The sequence below is a fragment of the Ammospiza caudacuta genome, chromosome 1, assembly GCF_027887145.1.
Source record: "Ammospiza caudacuta isolate bAmmCau1 chromosome 1, bAmmCau1.pri, whole genome shotgun sequence".
Lineage (NCBI taxonomy): Eukaryota > Metazoa > Chordata > Aves > Passeriformes > Passerellidae > Ammospiza > Ammospiza caudacuta.
This window is the reverse complement of record NC_080593.1, coordinates 62,914,757-62,936,325: the sequence shown is the minus strand read 5'-3', so window position 1 is coordinate 62,936,325 and position 21,569 is coordinate 62,914,757. Positions and strand designations below refer to the sequence as shown.

Below are 21,569 nucleotides of genomic sequence, written 5' to 3'. Positions count from 1 at the left end.
ATGCTTTGGTTAGAATGTGCTGCTTGAAGTAGGGGTGTCTATGGTGGGTTTGATATGTGCCTTCAATGATGTGACATTGGAGGACACATAGAAGTCATCCTTAGATGTGAAGAATTATTGTTGTGAGCAAAGAAATTAAGTCTGTAGGTTTTTGGGGCAACTTTCAATTCTGTGCATTGGTTGTCTGATGCTTCTCAAACCTTTGCTTTGAAAATACAGAGATTGTCTATTTTGAGTGAATATTTTATAGATTATGGATAAAACATTACATATAGTTTACTGGATGTTTGTGTTTTATTGCCATAAATTTACCTTATATTGATTTCCAAAGCATAACTTTTTTTTGAGTTATTTTTGCCTTTTCAATAGAAAAATGGGGTTAAATAGAGAGAAAAGTTTGATTGCCACAAAAGAACAAACCGACTGACAAATTTTTTTGACCTAGATATGTGAGAAGTATTTTAAAAAGCACCACAAAAATATGGTTCGGGCTGTTTAATGGATATGAGAGAGACTTTAGGTTCAGTGTCATTAAGCAGTTTCCTTAAATGGGGATGTGGTTTGGAATGGTTGATTATAAATATGCAGATGTACTTAAGCCCAATAACTGTCAAGCATTTGCATGTTAATGAAGTGCTACTGCACTGAGCAGTGGACAGCCAGCTGGAACTGTGGAGATAGGATTTATGCTGGGCATCTCAGGGAAACTGCCATGCCATGTAAGCAGAAGGTGTGGCTCCTATTGACTGGCAGGGATCTTGTTCACTATTGACACTTATTTTCTTGTATTCTATCAGATGCACAGTAAAACCAAGTTCTTGCCCTCCCCAACCCTTCTGTTTTTTTCACTGAGTAAATCAATTTTGAGGACAGAAGTGAATACCCTTCTTTCTCAGATAGACGGCAGAACTCATAAGGGAATAATTACAAGTCTAATTCAGCTCTTTTAATGACATCAGCTCAATGATTCTTGGATTCAAAGTCCCGGATGAGTTCCTAAGCTTTTTAACTCTAAGCTTCTAGGCTGAAGTAGTATGACTTTTAAATTTTGTTTTCATTGGAAGATCAAAGAAATGACTGCAGCATTAATTAACTGTGTGTATTTTGTTTGTGTAGCCCAATGAAAAAAGATTGTGTACTTAATAACGTTAATTTTCTGGCTGAGATAAGGGCAAAAAAAGAAGGTTGGTGTGTTGGGCCTATCTGAGTAATTGTCTGTAGAGCTGACAAAAGCTTCTAGAAGTTGATCATCCATGCACACATTTTCTAGAAGATTTTTCTGTCAGATCTAGTGTTATAATCCTGACATGAGCTTTTCTAATGGGCTGGATTGCAGATGGATTACTTGGGGTGACTGTTTATTTTATCTTGTGCAGATTTTAAGCACATGAAGATTTTTTGTTTTGCACCATAGTTACAAATATATAATTGAGAATGGAGAGGGGCAATTACACGTTTCTCTATTTTTTTTTTTTTGGTAATGTAATAGCATCCATAACTTCCCCTTATGCAAGAAAACAATGGGGGACTGGTGGGGCTATTCGTATGATTAAAAGCTGTACTCAAGGCAGGCCAGCCATCCCTTATATCCATTCTTTGACAACTCACTATATTATCCTTAAGCTTTTTCTGGAGGTGGGTGCAACGCTTGCCTCGCTCCAGGTGTGGGACATCTCTGCTGGTCTCTATGATTTTTCCAAGACAAGAGAGAGCAGACTTCTAGAACAGCAACCACTTCTCTCAGGACCCTTGGGGGCAGCCCATCTGTGATGTCCTCACAGCTGCTGAGTTGCTGCTGTCCCAAAATGATGATTGCTTCTGCTAGACTGAGATGTCGAGCACAACTGAATGCACACTATCAGAAAATGTCCTTGGTTTCCTCTTAGTTTCTGTTTCCTTGTACTGTAAGACAAGGGAAACTCTTTGCCAGTCACATAGGAAGATGGTGCTTCTTGTTCTGGTTTGCTCAGAAATAGGACAAGGAGTCATGCAAAGCAGCTGCTGTGCACTGGAGAGAGAGAGAGCTGTGATATTGTGCCGAGGAGCAGAAATGCTGGAGGAAGCCATGCCCCCTTCTACAAGTCCTTTTGTAATGTAAAAGGATTATTCCCTAATTAAAAGGAGTCGTGGATCTTTGCCTGCTGGTTGGAGGCAGCACACCTGTGGCAGGCTCCAGGGGGAGCAGGCTCTGGTTGCCTGCTGGCTGCTGGCGGCCGCTTTGATCCTGTTTCTGCAGGAACAAGTGTTGGATCAGCAAATGGGATGTATGTGAGAACAATAATGCACAAATATTGATTTACTGGCTATCTGAGCTATTTCTGTGGCTGCAAGCTGTCTGCCTCAGCCTAACACTGTGTGTGAGGCACACTGCCCCTGCTCTGCTGCCTTATCTTTACCTAAGGAGTGTTTTAGCACATGGCATGTGAGAAAGTGCACCCGTGGAATGATTGTGTGGTCAGCCACAGCTTAGTCCAACCTACTTCTTCCACTACCGCTGGTGCCAAGACTTGGTGTTACATTTGATAACTCTGCAAACTGAGGACAAGGACTGCTGGGGAGTCTGACATCTCCCAAAGGAGTGAGGAGCAGACAACAGAGGAGGACTGGGGAGGTAGTTATCTTGTATCCTTCCTTCCTTCCTTCCTTCCTTCCTTCCTTCCTTCCTTCCGCCACTTCCGCCACTTCCGCCACTTCCGCCACTTCCGCCACTTCCTTCCGCCACTTCCTTCCGCCACTTCCTTCCGCCACTTCCTTCCGCCACTTCCTTCCGCCACTTCCTTCCGCCAATTCCTTCCTTCCTTCCTTCCTTCCTTCCTTCCTTCCTTCCTTCCTTCCTTCCTTCCGCCACTTCCTTCCGCCACTTCCTTCCTTCCGCCACTTCCTTCCGCCACTTCCTTCCTTCCGCCACTTCCTTCCTTCCTTCCTTCCTTCCTTCCTTCCTTCCTTCCTTCCTTCCTTCCTTCCTTCCTTCCTTCCGCCACTTCCTTCCTTCCTTCCGCCACTTCCTTCCGCCACTTCCGCCACTTCCTTCCGCCACTTCCGCCACTTCCTTCCTTCCTTCCGCCACTTCCTTCCGCCACTTCCTTCCGCCACTTCCTTCCGCCACTTCCTTCCGCCACTTCCTTCCTTCCTTCCGCCACTTCCTTCCGCCACTTCCTTCCTTCCTTCCTTCCGCCACTTCCTTCCGCCACTTCCTTCCGCCACTTCCTTCCGCCACTTCCTTCCTTCCTTCCGCCACTTCCTTCCGCCACTTCCTTCCGCCACTTCCTTCCTTCCGCCACTTCCTTCCGCCACTTCCTTCCGCCACTTCCTTCCTTCCGCCACTTCCTTCCTTCCGCCACTTCCTTCCTTCCGCCACTTCCTTCCTTCCTTCCGCCACTTCCTTCCTTCCGCCACTTCCTTCCTTCCGCCACTTCCTTCCTTCCTTCCTTCCTTCCTTCCTTCCTTCCTTCCTTCCTTCCTTCCGCCACTTCCGCCACTTCCGCCACTTCCGCCACTTCCTTCCGCCACTTCCTTCCGCCACTTCCTTCCGCCACTTCCTTCCGCCACTTCCTTCCGCCACTTCCTTCCTTCCGCCACTTCCTTCCGCCACTTCCTTCCGCCACTTCCTTCCGCCACTTCCTTCCGCCACTTCCTTCCGCCACTTCCTTCCGCCACTTCCTTCCTTCCTTTCTTCCTTCTGCCACTTCCTTCCTTCCTTCCTTCCTTCCTTCCTTCCTTCCTTCCTTCCTTCCTTCCTTCCTTCCTTCCTTCCTTCCTTCCTTCCTTCCTTCCTTCCTTCCTTCCTTCCTTCCTTCCTTCCTTCCTTCCTTCCTTCCTTCCGCCACTTCCTTCCGCCACTTCCTTCCGCCACTTCCTTCCGCCACTTCCTTCCGCCACTTCCTTCCGCCACTTCCTTCCGCCACTTCCTTCCGCCACTTCCTTCCGCCACTTCCTTCCTTCCTTCCGCCACTTCCTTCCTTCCTTCCGCCACTTCCTTCCTTCCGCCACTTCCTTCCTTCCTTCCGCCACTTCCTTCCTTCCGCCACTTCCTTCCTTCCTTCCGCCACTTCCTTCCTTCCGCCACTTCCTTCCTTCCGCCACTTCCTTCCTTCCTTCCTTCCTTCCTTCCTTCCTTCCTTCCTTCCGCCACTTCCTTCCTTCCGCCACTTCCTTCCGCCACTTCCTTCCGCCACTTCCTTCCGCCACTTCCTTCCGCCACTTCCTTCCTTCCTTCCGCCACTTCCTTCCTTCCTTCCTTCCTTCCTTCCTTCCTTCCTTCCTTCCTTCCTTCCTTCCTTCCTTCCTTCCTTCCTTCCTTCCTTCCTTCCTTCCTTCCTTCCTTCCTTCCTTCCTTCCTTCCTTCCGCCACTTCCTTCCGCCACTTCCTTCCGCCACTTCCTTCCGCCACTTCCTTCCGCCACTTCCTTCCGCCACTTCCTTCCGCCACTTCCTTCCTTCCGCCACTTCCTTCCTTCCTTCCGCCACTTCCTTCCGCCACTTCCTTCCGCCATTTCCTTCCTTCCACCACTTCCTTCCTTCCTTCCTTCCTCACCTCCTCACTTCCTCACTTCCTTCCACCACTTCCTTCCTTCCCTCCCTCCCTCCCTCCCCTAATCCCATCTTTTCATATTTACTACTGTGCAAAAAGTTAAATTCAGCCTGCCCCATTTTGAGCAAAAGGGGATGAAAATGTCCTTATGATAATAAAATTTTGCTCTGTGTATTTTTAGATGTCAGTCTGAAAATCTGCTGCTTTGGGAACGTGTTCAAGTGTAAGTCCAGGTCTTCAACAGAGCAGAAATTGTGCTTAAAAATTTTGACTTTACTGTTCCATGGATGCAGATTTAACCCTTATTACTGTCTAGATAACCAGATACCAGAATTGTTGGTTTTGATCTTACTACACAAGATGCTAATCGACAGCCAGATTCCTTGTAATTAACCCCTTATTAGATGGAATTTTATGTTTTTTTAAACCTACACAGCTTTTTGTTTTGTATATCCCTAGACATTTCTGGATTTTGTGGTTTAATTACATTTTTAATAGAAAGGAATTATAGCTTTCCTGGACAAAGGGTTAAAATAGAATTTGCATTTGAGAAAGGGAATTTAATGCTATGTCCATCAGGAAGCAGTAGGATTCAAATCCCAGAATGCCTGACAACTGTCTGTTTGACAATGCCTAACTGTATTCTGTTGCCCTCACTGTCATATTAGGAAACCTTTCCAGGGCTCAGTGAGCTCCAGAGAGTTATCCTTGTTTGCAGGATCTTTCCTTCTGCCCCTTCTTCTCTTTTCTTTTTATTATTAAATTACTTATTAATCACCCCCCGTATTCTAAGGCTGTTAAATACAGCTCATCAAACTTTGACTTTCTGCCAGAGAAGCTTTTGGCTTCTTCAATTTGTCCAGCTTCAAATTGCTCCCATTGTCCAAACCTGCAGCTGGCTATTGATGTGGTGTGGGAAAGCCCTAGTGGAGCAACCTTTCTTTGAGAGCACAACAAGAGCAACACAGAAACAGCAGGTGTCATGGGGACCTTTGGGCTGTTTCCGCAAGCTGGAAGGGCAGCTTTTGCTGTTTGGGATTCCTCTGTGGGCTTGGTACCTGCTTGTGTTGCCCTCCAGCTTCTGCAACGCTGTTTTATTGCAGTGCGCTGCTGAAATTACTCCTGCTGGTGGAACTTATTGCCTGTGGGGTTTTTTTTGAGGTTGCTGGGCACTACTGAGACAGCCAGCAGACCCTTCTTACACTGAAAATCTCCTTGACATATTGGAGGTCTTGTGATTGTTTTAGTTGTCTGCTTTATTTAAAAACCTCTGCTGTGTGTCAAAACTAAAGAAATCTTTTTTTCTCCTCAACACACTGATAGTTCCTGGCAATTGTGAGCAGGACATAAACCCATTAAAAAACCCCAATTAGTTCTTAACCAATGTTTGTACAATAGCTCAATACAAATCATGTTTAAACATTAGCATAAAGCAAAACAGTGCTATTTTCTGTTTGACAAATTTGTGTATGCTGTGGAAACCACAGGATTTGTGGGAGGAGGAGAATGCCTTGGAGAAGAATCCAGCATTAACTGGCTATTGGTTACTGAGATGGTACACAAACCTTGGCGTCAGACTGGCTTTGTTTGTTGCTCCAGGAGTTGTGGGCTGCTGAATGTTTTTTTAAGGAACACTTTTCTCAGTTGCATGCTTGCCTAGAGGTGGTCTCCTCCACCACAAGCACCCTATTCTTGCCAGTCATCCCTTCAGGCTCAGTGTGCTGGTGTAAGCTGAAGCAAGAAAACATATCCGCAGACCACAGCATGCGGCATCTTATCAGCAGTGGCCAGCAAACAAGCTCACATCCACCCTAATTTGTAAAAAGCTTACCAAGCTAGGATTGGGCTCCTCAGGAGACAAGTTGCCTCTTCCTCACTAGCTGAAATGATGAGCTACACCGGGGGCTGCTGTCCTGGGTCGATTGAATGTGCTGATGCCCTGACACCCTTTGCAGATACCAGACGTATTTAGTACTTAGGGCATGCCTTCATACTGCTCTGTTTATCCTGAGCCTCCTGGAAACCATATGTCTGTGATTCATGGGGCATTGAGCCTGGGCTAATCAGCTATGTTGACAGGCAGGGTATATTTTATTGAGCTTAGTGCAACCTTAATGTTGTCGTGCTGTTTCCAGAATACTTTGTGTGGATGTGCCTGTGATCAGAGGAGCTTAAAGTGACTTGGAATTTGTCCCTGTCCAGTTCAGACTGCATGACCTTTAAAGAGACTGTGAAGCAATACTTCTTCCTTTTTCCTCTGTGCCCCAAAGGCCAATCCAGGACAAGGAGGTTTTGAAGGGACACAAGAAAAACAGAGACAAAGTAAACACCAGCAAGGAAAGAGGAGTGGGGAGGAAGAAACAGAAATAGCAGTGGAAATCTGTCAGGTAGAGAGAAGGCCCTTTTTGACATAGTCTATTTCTTATAACACTTAGCATACATTTAGTTAAACCAGTAAAAAAAAAAAGCCATTCTGACCCTGTGAGATGTTATGTTTGCATTCAGAGTTTATTCCTGCTGGGAAGATTATATTCAGCATTTGAACTAAGGCAAACTGGAATTGTTTTGTAGGAACTGTGTATTTCAACAAAGGCATTTTTTAGACTCTGGGACATCTTCCTACTTGTTCTCAACTAGGCTTATGTATTAAAAAAATAATAAAGGAAAAAGGCAGTGTGGGCATGCTGTGGGTATGTTAGAGAGTTGCTGAGATGACTGACCCTCCCTCTTTGGCTGGCTAGTTTCTGAGAGCATGTTGAACACATGCTCTGGTGCTGTTGGAAGGCCCCATGAGAGGAAGAAACTGATTGAAAGCTCTCAGTTATGCTGAAGTGGGTGGCCAAAGTGCTGGAATTAAACAGCTGCTATGAACCTGCTGAACTTTGTTGTTTATAAATTATTTTGCAAGCCATCTGGAACAAGAATACCACAGTTTACAAAAGCTGTAGCTGAGGTTTTCAGGTTGAGCAGCGAGTGTGAAATATTATTAAGTGATTATCAGATTTTAAAGGCTTTTCTGAGTGGCTTAAAGAGAGACTCTTAGGTTAGTGAGGTTTTAACTGAAACACATTTCTGGCTTTTCTTTCCTCATGGTGTGTTTATCTTAGTTACATTTGGGTCTTCCATTAAGTCCTTAACAATACCCAAGAATCCTACTGTGACTGAGTTGAGGAAAAATAGCCATTAGATAAGAGGTCTGTTTACTTCTTGGGTAGCAGGTTGTACTGTACTCCCTGACCAAGTATTCCTCAGAAACCCTTCCCCATGTGTGGGGCTGACGTCAAATGTGAGATTATTTATGTTTCAGGTGGAATGAAGCTATCTCATACATCTGCCCATTTCCCAAATCTTGCTGAAGCAACCCAGTGACTCCTGTAAGGGGGACAAGGGCACAAGGACCATGCAACATGGCGAGGCTCTAACTGGCAGCCTCCCTCTGGCTTGGCTTGCTCTGTCTTTTATGGACTTTCCCCTTGGTAGCAGAACTGTGTATATAGGTGCCACTGTAGCTGAACAAGTATGGTCTGAATGAGGATTCCCAAAGGTCTCCCAATGGCCTTTGGGAATCACACTTTGGGAAGTGTGATGTTGCTGCCCCCAGCTATGGCCTCCCCTGGATCCGTCAGCCTAGGGATCTTTGAGCTTTCCAGCTTTCTGCTGTGAGAACAAGGGGGATTTTGGCCTCTTTTCCTAATTAATTTCTCTTTTTACGTCTTAGGGCAAATGTGCTGTGAGAGTGACTCATATATTTACCCTGTGAGCAATGTACCTGAAATGGCTCAATGTGTGGGATGCTCAGCATGCACTGGCTGGGCATAAAATGGGAAATGTCACAGGAAAGAGGCTGTAACCCACAAATCTCTGCTATTTCTGTGCTTTGTACGTGGACCTGATGGTGTGCTGACACACACATGTACATGTGCTGACACACAGTTTTTTGTTAAGCTTTTGTGCAGCTTAAGCTCTTTCTGGAAGGTTGCTTCTAGTGAAGGCAGGGGGAACTGAAAGTCTCATAGGTATTGGTCAGGTATAAAGCATAGATTGACAACTGAAACAGATATTAAGAACAAAAATTATACAGTAAACTTGCACAGTTGTTGTAGGGGCACCTTTTGCTTCTGTTGACTGGTGGAAATCTTATGTGCTTGTTAATATGAAGGGGATGGCTGTCACTGGAAAGCAGCAGTAAAGAAGGTTTTCTGGTCAATTGTTTTATAATGCTGAACAGGCAGTTTCCCAATATGACTATATATCCCATTTTTTGGCATTATGTACAGGGAATTGAATATAACTTGCCTTGCCTTGGGCTGATCACTTAAAATGCAGTCTCAAAATATGACGCAATTACTTGTATTAATGGTATTTGTACTTTGTGTGTGTGACAACTTCAATATGGTCTTATTGCAGCTTGAATATATTAACAGCCTATGAAAGGGTTGCTAAAATATTACTGCTTTTTAGACTTGAATTCCTACTTTCCTCTGAAAACTCACATTTGTGTGCAGGGCTTTCTTTTATGCATGAGGTGCTAAGGAGAAGATAGGAACCTTAAACTGAGAACTGTTGAAATCAATGAAACCTGGGATTCTGATTGACAGATGCTGATTGACACGTGGGTTCTGACTGCTATTTTGTCCCCTCAGCTGGGGGCCTAGAAAACAGTGTGTGTGTGTGTGTGTGTGTGTGTGTGTACTTTCTAACCTCTTTGGCTATGTATTTTTTCCCCAGATGGGTGTAATTTTCAAGTGTTCAGTGCTGCAGAGCTCATTCTGCAGATTTCTGCTCCATTGGGACGCTAAGTGGGTCTCCCTTGTGCATACCCTGCTGCTTATTTTCACCCAAATCTGTGGGAACTTACTGGCTTTGAGACTCTGGGTCCTTTGTTAAATGTGTCTGAATTTAGTCAGCAGGTTCAAAAATTGCTGGAAACATGGGAGGACAGACTACCTGTGTCCATGTGTGCCCACAGGTAATGAACAGTTATGCTATCCATGTGTAGGAATACATGTACCAAGTACTGCACATGATTATTTTTTTAACTCTGTACAGCTGATGAAATTCCACCAGGTCTGAAAATTAAATCACACTTTAAGAAATAATTAATTTGCCTCTTTTTTTCCCCAGGCATGTTATTTGTTTATTTATTTTTCTTCCCTCTAATCCACCCCAATAAGTGTTATAAGAGAAATGCTGACACACTCTTGCCTCTGCTATCACCAGTGGGTGCTACTCTAAAAGTGTCTAATGATTTTAATGAATTTTGTGGCTGAAAGTTGGACACTGAAGCTTATTTAAAAGCATTCAACAGTGAAAAAAGAATAGGCCTTTATTGATATCTAGTCAAAAGTGAAGACTTAGCTGTAATTATTTACAAATCAATTAATGGACCTTTCCTCTAACACCCTATCAGTCAAAGACTGGCTAAGAGCAGCGGAGAGCATTGATAAGAATACACCATGAAACAAAATCAATTGGTTTTTGTCATTCTGACAGAAGTGAGCTCTACACGTGGATTAACCCAGAATGCAACAGGAAAATGTCCACAGGCTGGAAGATAACCTAATTTTGTAAAATCAAGGTTGTCATAAGAATCTTTCATAATTGATGGTGAGATTAGAATTTATCTAGCAGCCTGGTGGTGAAAATCAAAACAGCTTCTAGTGCAGCATTGCAAACACTTCAAAGCTTGGTTGGCTTCCTTAGATCTGGAATCTGTCCTTAATGTCAGCTAATTTAGAGAAAAGAGATACAGGGTATGAGCTTTGAGATCATACTTTTATGAATGAGGTCATGTGTTTATAGTTGTAGTTGGCAGTTACAGTATGCAGTCCTTGGGAAGTATTGGGGCATGTGTTTTTTCTGGTGCTGCAGGATAGTTGCCAATATTTTTTGTATTACATTTTTGAATTTTTTTTTTTTAAATTATTATGTTCTCCTGTACAAAATTTTTGTTCATATTTTTTGTCTGAATATGAAGCTGTGATGGTATTTGGATCATAATCCTGGCTCTAGTGTGATTCTGCAAAACATTGACCAAAAATAACCCCTTAACATTTCCACAAAATGGTCTTTAAAAAAACTCTGAAATATTTTTGTAATTATCAGCAGAGCACTAAGACAGTATTGGGGTGATTTCATTAAATGACAAAACTCAAGACTGTCAGTTTTAGTGAATCTTAGTTCTTTGTGTGATCACACAATGTGAAATTCTCAAGAAATTTTCAGCCTTGTATCTAGATTACTTTGGTTTGCACTCAGCCCAGTAAGAGCAGTGCTCTGATTTCTGCCTCCAGCTGTGTGGTACATATTTTACAGCCTTATGATTAGCATAACTTTATTCCACTCAAGCATTCCTCATCAGCGTGCACCAGCTCCCTCTCCCCACAGTGAGCCTTTCCCAAGCTGCTTTTGGGAAATCCTAGGGAAAGACAACTCTACGCATTTGCTGCTTCTCACTGTCCCTCCAACATGTTTGTCCCAAACTGTAATGTGCTTTTCTCTATTTCGGCAGGTTATTTTGCAAATTATCCAATAAACAAGAAGTTTAGCTTCTTGTTTATTCAATTCAATTTTCAGCCTAAGATAATTCTGGAGAATTATCCTATGAACCTCCTCTGAGTTTTAATGCAACAGCTCTTCCTCACCAGATAGTGCAAATAGGCACTGGTGAGTACAAGGACAGGAATACCTGAGAATCATTTAAATAAACAGCAGGCCAAGCCTTAAAGCAAAACCCAAACAAAATATATTAATCAAAACGAATTATCAGTAATGTTTTGTGACCAAGACCAAAGGTCAGTGCAGTAACCTTTCAGTAATGCATCGTGCAGTCATGCAAAAGACCTGGTTTCTGTTCCCAGGCTTGGTCTGAACAAACTTGTGTGGTTTGTTTAATCTCTACTGGGAGAAAGCTTTGCATTGCTCATGGATTTCAAGGGTGACCGTACAGATGGAGGTATGTGCCCTTTTGGTCCTGAAATGGGACAACAGTGCTTGAGAGAACAAATTTTTAGGGACTTTCAAGTGCTAGAAATATGCAATGAATGTTAAAAAGAAAGATATGGAGCTCTAGCTTTTAAAACATTTTGACATTCTAAACCCTTGAGAAGGTAAAAATGTGTGTAGTGAGTCTGACAACTCCATACTGAACATACAGGATTCCCAAAGAATCCTGCAGCGCTCAGAGGTGCTTTGTGCCAATAGAGATGCTAAAGTTTCCAAGTTACTAAAAAGAAAGGAGTTTTCAGTGAAAATAATAAATATACTTAAAGAAGAAAAGTTAGGGAAGCTGTTGTTGCCCTGGTAACCATAACTGGTATTAATTGGCATGGCAGTTGTTTTTAGCTGCTGACCTCTTAATGTTTCCCTCTGCATATTATTTCCACTGGTAATTAAAAAATAGTATTATCTTTATTTCTTCTTTATTTCATATTTATATATTTTGATAGTTTTGTCCCCACCCGCTCTGTGTTGTTCAAAGACAACCTTTTTCCCTTCTTTTTTCACACATGTTCATCTCTCCTCAAGTGGGGCAGAGTGAAAGAGGCAGAGGAGGAATCATTGAACAGGAGTCAATATCCTGGAATAAATTATTTCTAGAAAATAATAAATGTCTTTCCTGCCAGATGCAGAACTCCTCATTTAAACTTATTCTACTTCTTATGTATCGAAATCAAACAATGATGTAGACAAATAGTAACATGAGAAAAAGAAAATGACTGTTGTTTCCAGCTCGTTCGATGAAAACTATTTTTCCAATATCAAAAGAACTCTACGTATGGTTTCTGACATATGTCATAACCTTGACATTGGTTTAGAAGCATGCTAGCCTTAGCTGGAATTGTAAGATGCTTTCTGTTCCTTCTCCTTAGGAGTTAGCTCATGGTCATGACATGCTCATTTAAAAGCTTTTTACAATATTTCCTGGGTAAGCACCAATTGTCCTACGGGAAAGTTTGACTTTGGGTGAAAAGAAGGTGAGTAGAGGAAAAAGGAGATGACAGTAAAAAATTAGCTTCAAATCCCTTCCTGCCACCATCTTGAACAATATTTTTTTCACTTACCTTTGGAAGAGGAACAGTTGGAAATTGCACAGCATCAGTAATCTGCAGTGACTATCTTGTATAGTAGAATTTTTCTTGGAGGTATACACATTCTAGGTGATTTATGTCTTGCAGCTTAAAAACTTGTTCTTCTTCAAATATTCTTCAAATATTCTTCAAATATTCTTCAAATATTCTCTTTTGCCTGTTGCCTCATGGTAAATATTGTGGAAAAAAACCCCTTGTGCCTCTGTAAAAAAGTTCTTCGGAAGTAAATTTTCAAGTCTTTCTACTTACATACTGCTCCTCTGTTTTCTGTGTTTTCTAAAACAAAATTATGGGAAAGATGCTTTCACTGGCTACTTTAGATATTAGATGTAGGTGTTATTTCTTTTGTGGCAAAGGTAGGTCAGATTATCTAACAGCATGTCCACTTTCATCTTGAAAACCTCCAGCAATGTGGACTCTGTCATGTCCCTGGAGAGGCTGTGCCAGTGAATGATTCTTCTTGCTGTAAAAAGCTAATTTCTTACATCCAAGAGCAAAACACTGGTAGCTGATGTTGAAATTGTGTTTTGAGAAGAAGGGATTGCAAGAGCTTTATGTGTGTAAGAGAGATGGAGAAGAATTCCAGTGGAAGTAGATAAACCTGTTTGAGCAAAGTTTTATTGAGGGGTTGCTTTGTTTTGTGTTTTGTTTTGGTTTGGGGTTCTTTTTGTGGGTTTTTTTTGTTGTTTTTTTTTTTTTTTTTTTTTTTTTAGTTTTTTGTTTTGTTTTGTTTTGTTTTTGTTTTTTTTTTTTTTTGTTTTGGTTTTTGGTTTTATTTAGTGAAAAAAAAATCTGAAGATCACCTCTAAATCTACGTTTGTTATTTCAGAAATTGTTGGACTGAGAATGTTTTGCCTTGGCTTCACTCAATGTGAAATTAATCCTTAACTTTCAAGCCCCAAAGTAATGCATAGTTGGACATCAAAAATATGTGTATATGGGGCAAGTTTTGTTTCACCTTAAATCTGTATCCTTCACATTCATCAAGCTAAGCAGTCTAATAATATCACAGCACATAACTGACATAATGTGAAGTCCAGATGACCAGATGGTTCTCTGTAACACAAAGAAATACAATTGGCATCTGCAAGAGAGCAGTCTTCTTTTCTAATCATTATTCTCCCTGGCATTTCATCCAAGTTACTAAGAGAATGTAAAACTTCCAAACAAACTCTAAAAATCTTCTCTGCCAACATCCATACTATTCCATATTTGAGCACATAATTAAAATATTTTGGTGTCCAAATCTGCAGATGAAGTCAACATTTGAGGGGATTGGACAAGATGATCTCCAGAGATCCTTTTCAACCCTAACAATTCTGTGACTTTTAAATTTCTGTTTATTGCTGATGCAAAGTATACAGAATGTTTGGGTACTGGGAATCCAGACCCTGGTATTGATCACTTTAATTTGCTGTTCATGCAGCAGGCCACCTTTTGACAGACTTCTGGTTTTGTAGCTTTAGATCTGTGCTTTCTCAAACCCCTTGGTTTGTCAAGATCATGAAGTACTTCTGTAACTAATGCTAATTCCCATGACACTCTTTGGAGATCCAGTATCCTACTTCAACAGCCCAGGGAAGAAATATCACTGGCAGTGTGTCAGAAAATCAAAATATAAACTTGCAACTTAAATACCATACAAGTGCAAACTGGTATTGGGTGATGGTAACGCCTTATCTTTTCTAGAAAATTAAGTTAGGAGGAAAAATACTAGCTATTAGACAGCTTAAAAATAAAAGAGACTCACATGATTAAGCATAGCTAGTATTTTGTGAAATCTCTGTGAAATTCTGTTTAACATCTCAATATCCACTTAAGAGCAAAGTCTAGCGTAAGAATAACTTCAAAACAAAAGGAACCCATTTTTTCCCTATTAAAAAGTTCTCTAATTGTGTGTGCATTATTTACAATGTTGCTGTTAGTGATAGAAAAATGTTTTCTTTACCTGAAATTCATTTGGACAATATTAGCTCTAGATCTTAACTTCATCTTCACTGCTCAGCTCAGGTCTGTAAGAGACATTAATATAGATGTGGGAGATAGGAATAGAGCAGAGGTTTCTGAAAAAAAGAACAAAAATACCCTGTGAGGAAAAACAAAAAGAGTAGAAACTGAAGACAAAGTATAAACTAACTAGGGGGTATGGAAAAGTGAAGGAATAAAGAAAGGGTAAAAAATTAACTTGAAAAGTTCTGGTAAAATCTACCACAGGCTGCCTGTCATTTGGGATCAGAGGAATGTTTCAGTACCTTATAGATGGACTGATAGGCAATCTTATAAACTTTGATAACCCAAAAAGTGGAATTGAATGGAGAAACTTAAAACGGATATTAATATTTGAGTTCAGGAAAATGTTACAAGCTTAAAACAGTTTAAGGATTACAGATCCTCAGATTTGCTGAGATGTATATAAACTTCACAGACTTTGCATGGCAATCCTAATTGTTTATTTGTTTTTGGCTTAAACTTTAGGGAGTAACCTCATCAAGCAAGGGTGGTGTGCTTTTACTGCTGCTCATCATAGCCTTGCAGGGGGGAAAGGAGGCTGGCAGACCTCTGTGTGGTAAGTGCAGTGGTGTTTCTTATGTAACATAATTCCATTTTGTTGCACTGTCAAAACCTAAAAAGGCAAATGTGACAAAATTTATCTACAACCGTGCAATTTTCTACAACCGTGGGGTATTTTCACCCCACGGGACAGATGAGAACAGGTGGAAGGATGTGAATGTCAAAATAACAGGAGGGGGAGAGGAGCCAGCTCAGCGCTAGTGCCCGTAGCTGTGGCTATAAAAACAAATTAGTGTGGTGTGATTTCATTGTAAATTCAGTGTTGGTTACTGCCTCAGTACATGTTTTTGACCTATGGTTAATCTGCAGTAGTGCAAGGTTGTTCCTGTGTGCCAGAAGTGCCTATCAGGGAAATTCCCAAGAGCACCTGCTGGCCTGTGAATTCAGGAGCTCCTCTGCCTTGTGCATGTGCCCTTATCATGGCAGAGAGAAAAATCAGCCTGGCATTTGAATATTGAGCATGCATTAAATGGGCAGATATGTTTCAAATTATGTTTTACAATACAGCTCTTCTGTGACTACACCGTTTCGTGGGGTTTTATGGGTTTTTTTGTTTTTTTTTTTTAATTGTGAATGAACACTAAATTTCAAATGGAAAATAGGCAATAAGGATGGTTGGTGTATATTTGGCTGTCAAAAACTGGTTAAGCTAACTAGCTTTGGTCTAGCTCTTATTTTGTGCCCAGAAGTAACTTTGCAGACATAAATTAAAGCATGCAAATACCTGTTTGATCTGAGACTCCAGTAGGCAATTAGATCTCTTTGGAAAAAATAGTCTGTAACTATTTCCTGGAGTAGAGGAATGAAACAGAGAGGGTTTTAGAAAGTAAGAAGTTGCTGTTTTATATTTTACTAGGGGACCACAGCAGTGCGAGCCATTTTAGGCTCAATCCCTGCATTCTGAAAATTGATTCACATTGTAAACTCAGCCTGCACTGGGTTAATGATCAGAAGATCTCATGTTTTATCCCTGGACAAGTAGATCATGTTGCCTCATGACTTTCAGAGTTTTTTGTCCTTTCAGACAGTTTACCTAGGGATTCCTAGGGATGAATAAAGATACCCTGGTAGTGTGATCTTGCTACCTAAAGCTAATTGAAAGGTCTTAAATACAATCATTGTAAGTTTTTGACAAATGTCATTATTTAAATATAAAGGCATGAAGGAATAAATTTTCAAAGCCTTGCCTGGAGGATTGGCAATATTTCTTTCTTTGTAGTGAAAACAGTAGTACATTTTAGACTTTGTCCTGTATTTGAAAGAGCTCAGTAGATGAGATCTGAGGGCCTTTGAATTTAGAAAACTTTGTTTTGGGAGGTCCAGGTTGAACTTTAAAAGCTGTGTATAGCCTTCAAAGCCTGGCCTGCATATTCAATTTCCCTGTCATTTCAAGGTGAGCAGAACATTTTTTTGCTTGCAGGCTTTTCATTAATGTTGAAGAGAAATCACGAGAACAATCAGCTCTCACGATGGTTTGAATTTCTTTTGGTAACAATTCATGTAAATAGGTGTGCATATGCAAGCTAGACATAACTTTAGGGCTGCTGTTAAATTGTTAGTGTGTATGCCAATTGCATTAAAATTGGACAGCTCTGACTTATGTGCAGCACTGTTAGTTGTAGGAGTAGCATTTAGAAATACCACGTTTTTGGAAGTAAAATGGGTTGACTGTGAGTTTGGATTTGAGATGGGGGGAGGTGGGGGAGTTGTGGAAGTCACAGGAAACTAAAACTCTTTATTTCTTATGAACTGTTACCAGCTCAGGATTGCTCTTACATTAATATCCAATCAACTAAGCAATGTCTTTTAGCAGTCTTAGTCTTAGTCTGCATTAGTCTCTCTTTGAAGCAGGTGTGCCATGCAAGACTTTCAGATACAGAATCACAAACTGGCTTGGTTTGGAAGGCCCCTTAAAGATCATCTAGAGTCTCCTGTCATGAGCAGGGTCACCTTTCACTAGATCAGGTTGTGTCTTTGAACACTTCTATGGATGGGGCATCCACAGCTTCTCTGGGCAACCTGTGCCAGTGCCTCACCACTCTGAATAATGAAGTTCTTCCTAATATCTAATCAAAACCTACTCCCTGCATCAGTGAGCTCTCTTGGTGTGCCCTGGACTGATTAGGAGTGATGTTTGCTTCTGCCTCTTTTCATTTGGTTTAAAGCAGAGCTACTGGAATTCAGGCCCTCTCTATTTGAGAAGACAGAAATACAAAATAAGCTGAGCCCCATTTACTTGAACATGGGGGACCACAGTAAAGTGGAGAATATTTCTTCACCCAACACACCAAGTGCAAGAGGTACCTGCAAATTGTTAAACGTATCAAGGGCTTCCCATGTGAACACAGTGTGCACAGAACAAGGAGAAGGTGCTATTGCAATGAGGCAGTGAAAAACAATGTTGACTGCACAAAATACATGTGTGTAAGCAGCACTCAGGATCATTTGTCCCTGTTTACCATGGTGATCTTTGCAGTAAAGGTGTAAATTTTATAGAATTTTACGAAAATTTCCTGCTCACATTTATGCATTTAAGGTAGTGTGTGTGGAATTACATGGGCCAGTAATAAGGGATGGGAAACAGACCCGATAGAGCAGGCTGGGAGGGAAGTGGAGAGTCAGTATTGTTCTTTGAGGGTTCTTAAAAGGTGTGGATAGGAGGATTTTAGAAAAATATAAGTCTAAAAAGGTGTTTTAACTGTGCTTTCAAATGCATAATGTCTAGGTACTTACATGCTGGAAATCTGTGGTGTTGAGAATCAGGACAAAAGAGGTGTTGAAATCCTTGGGAATAAACAAATAAAAGACTGTCTAGGTGAGTGTAGTCCTGTGTTTAAATCAGAGGTTGTTTATTGCGAGGGCTGTATTCTCAAAGCAGCTGTTCACAATAGCTTGTTGTACCAGTTCTACAAGGTTTTCTGAAAGAAAAATCAAGATATGAAGCTTGCTCTTTGCTTGCCAAGATTTATTTCACACAGGAGTCCTGCATCTTTGCACCCTGTTCTGGGAGCCTTCTGCTTTGAGAAGGAGTTCTCTTTTTCTCTCTTGGTCAGGAATAAATCCCATTCAAGGCCCAAAATAAAGGGGAAGTATATCTTTCTTTCATTTTCCTTTTCCTTTGAGATGCTGGGAGTTAGGGGGAAGGGAGAAATGCTAGAAATGGAGAGATATTAAGAGCAGGCTTTAGAGCACATTTAGCTATAATCGTTCTTATACACACATGCATCTCTATCCTTTTATTAGCAGCCCTCCATGAAACATGGAGATTAGCACTAGTCATGTGGAAGTGTTTAAAAATTCAAGCAGTGACAATAGGAAGTGTCAGACAGTAATGGAATAAGTATGACAAAATTACAAAGACAGCAGCTATTCATTAATAAATTAGAACCTCATAGGGTTTTCTAAAACTGAAGGTGTCTAACTTGGAAATGATATCCTTCTGGATGCAACTTTATAATTTCCCTTTCACCCTGTTTGGTGGGAAAAAAGTAATCCCTTTTTAATCATAGACAAGATCATGTGTTAATACTCCCCACTGCACATTCAGAGGTAAATTTAGTATGAAGAACTGCAGGCAACCTCCAAGGGACAGGTGGGGACCTGTGATGAGTAACCCTGGATGTGGAGCTGTGAGGATGGGGTGAGGACAAGGGCGTAGAGTAAGATGGGCTCACAGCGCCTTTCTCACGCTCTCTGCTTACCCAAAACACCAGTGTCACACTTGGGGTAGCCAAAACATGACATAAGAAAGGATGTGTCACAGCTGGGTAATCTGGTGGTCTATCCAGGAGGTCTGGGGTGGTGTTTCCTTGCTGCTCAGCCCAGCACCTCAGCACATGGGGCTCTGCATGGGATTCCCTGGCACGGGGCTGTGACTCAGGGCTTGGCAGGGGACAGGCTGGCCTCCCCCTCCTGCTCAGGCCACTGCACACAGAGCACCACCCAGATCTCTGCATTCATGTTTCCCATTTAAAAGCATTCAGGGCCACCCAGTGCTTTGAGTGAGCAGCTGTGGTGGTGGCTCTCATGTTGGCCAGAAGGGAGCATGTTCTCAGTTACCCACATTGAATATGGGTGGCCACGGCTCTCTCGGGGAAGCGCTGCCTTGCTGTCTGGAGGTGGCACCTATTGTCTGCTCTCGGAGTTCTGCTGCTTGAAATGCTTTTCTTCTGCTTCCTCTGTCAGCAGATTTGCGTGTGTTCAATGGTCTTGAGAAACCTCACATGGGAGAAAACCTTTTGAATCTGCTGCTCTGGTATAGAGGGACCAGTTTAATGAGAAACACTTCTCTTTAAAAGGATTTCATTAAATAAGGTCCCTTGTTCCTTTCTCCATTCCCTGCCCCTTTTATTCCCTCCTCTTAGCTGAGGACTATGGGTGACTCTTGGATGTAATACATATTTTCTGATCAGCCCTCTGAAGGCTAGGTCCCCTGTTCTTCCATACAAGAATGCCATTTCTTAATAATTTTTTTTAATGAACTGAGCTTATTAACCTGCCTTTCACTTTGTGTAAACTGTAATTAAAATGTGTAAAAATTTGACTTGTGTTGTGCCCTTCTGGATCTGTTGTGGGGTCTGCCGTAGCAGCATGTACCTAAAACACTGAAACATTGATTATTGATTTTTATTTTTTTAAAGAAAGACTCAGGTCATTTCACAGAGGGTAAGCAGAGTCACTGCATGAGGAACCCAGGAATGCCTTCTACCCTGGCAAAGATTTGTGCAGCCATGGCAGCCACCTGTGGTAGGAAATGCAAAGAATGAGTTCAGAGCATGGTCAGCTCTAGCAAAGTCCTCACATTCCTCCAAATAGCTATTTTATGCTTTAAATTTTCTTTCCCTCCTTTCTGGGAAAATTGTTCAAGAAGCTAGAGGGAAATTACATTCTTTGTGACCTTAACTGAAACATTAATAGGGTAAAGGGAAAGTTGTTCTGTGTAACCCATGAAGCCAAATGTTGTGGGAGCCCAGGTAGGCTGCCGGGGTTTAGAAGTCGGAGGTAGCCAACTTGTAAATGATAATTTGCCAGCAGTATTTGCAGGAGGCTTTACTTATGTGGTGTGTTTGGTTTTGGTTTGGGTTTTCTGTGTGTTTGTTTTGTTGTTCTTTTGTTTGTTTGGGGTTATTTTACAGTTGTTTTCCTAATTTATCTTTAAATTTCAAGCTATCTTTCAGTTATGATATGATCAGCTATGACTCATCCTTTATTTTCTTGGTACTGATTTTCTGTGAAGCCAAATACTGAAAGAAGAATCTGTGTGTATTATATTGCTGAATCCTCTTCCAGGGCAAATAAGGAGTTGAGAGAATTATTTTAAACACCACAATTTTTAAGCAAGCTTGATTGTTGATAGCTGTGTCTGTGATACAGACAGATCAAAAGAAGACAATTTTCACTCTTTTAATTTAGTTATTTAGAGATGTGGTTGGGGTTCCCCCCCCCCCTTATTTTTTTTTTTTTTTCGTTGACGTATCTGATTATCTCTGCTTCTTCCTCTTTACACTGCATTGCCCAGAGCCGGCTTTTTGCAACCCAGAATTCCTATACTGAAAGGTCAGGCTCGGTGTATTTGCCATTGTAATCTCCCTGTTTCCCTGCTTTTAATCTCCTCATCGTTGAGGTTTTAAAAGCAAGAGCGATGTTTTGCTGATGAGAGAGTGGAAAAGGAGATATGATATACAGCCTCCAGAGTGGGCTGTCCAAAGATGCAAAGTGTGAATTTGTTCACTCAGTGGGTCAGAGCTAGCAGAGGAATGAGTGGGTGCTGATTTCTTGTCAGCTTCCTTTGGTCTTTGCTCCACTCCATGGATGAGGGTGTCGTGAGGCAGTGCAAAGTTTAAAGGGAGAAGATGTCTGCCTTTTCCCTAGCAGACTGAATGTGGCCTTTCCTGATGCCTGTGTCTTCCCAGGTGCAGCCCAGCTGAGTCTGCTGAGGGGCTCTGGGCCAGCCTGTCATTTCAGTCGAGCTGTCTTTGCGCTCAAATGTGCGCTGGTATGTGCCTTAATTAATTAAATCGTATAATGTGTGCAAGGGAGCCTCCTCCTCTTTCTTTGGATAGTGGCTTGCTCAGCTGATTTCTCATTTAAAAGTCCCAGTAAGACTGATTCTTTTGATGCTATTCTCTCTCTTTCCCTTGTGCAGGGTAAGGCAGCTTCATTCTAAAGGCAGCGTAGCTGGGCAATTTTTCAGCTGTGGGTAAATAGCGGGGCCTTTGAGCCCAGCCATTCCACATGACCTAGGATGAATTGGGCTGCATTCCTAGCAAGGGCACCCCTGCCCCTAAACAGAAGAAAAGCTGCCTCTTAAGCACTCCCACTTATAACTAGGGGGCAGATGTTTTGCGGTGTTGGTTTTTGCTGGGCTGAAAATATAG

At 41.8% G+C, this 21,569-nt stretch overlaps 1 long non-coding RNA gene across 1 annotated transcript in view; it reads left to right on the top strand.

The window, feature by feature from the left end:
* Positions 1 to 21,569, top strand: part of LOC131565817 (uncharacterized) — a 254,056-nt gene that overhangs the window by 168,044 nt on the left and 64,443 nt on the right. Inside the window, exon 6 of the long non-coding RNA XR_009275481.1 lies at positions 15,097 to 15,187. This is a non-coding gene — a long non-coding RNA (uncharacterized LOC131565817). The remainder of the gene's footprint in view (positions 1 to 15,096; positions 15,188 to 21,569) is intronic.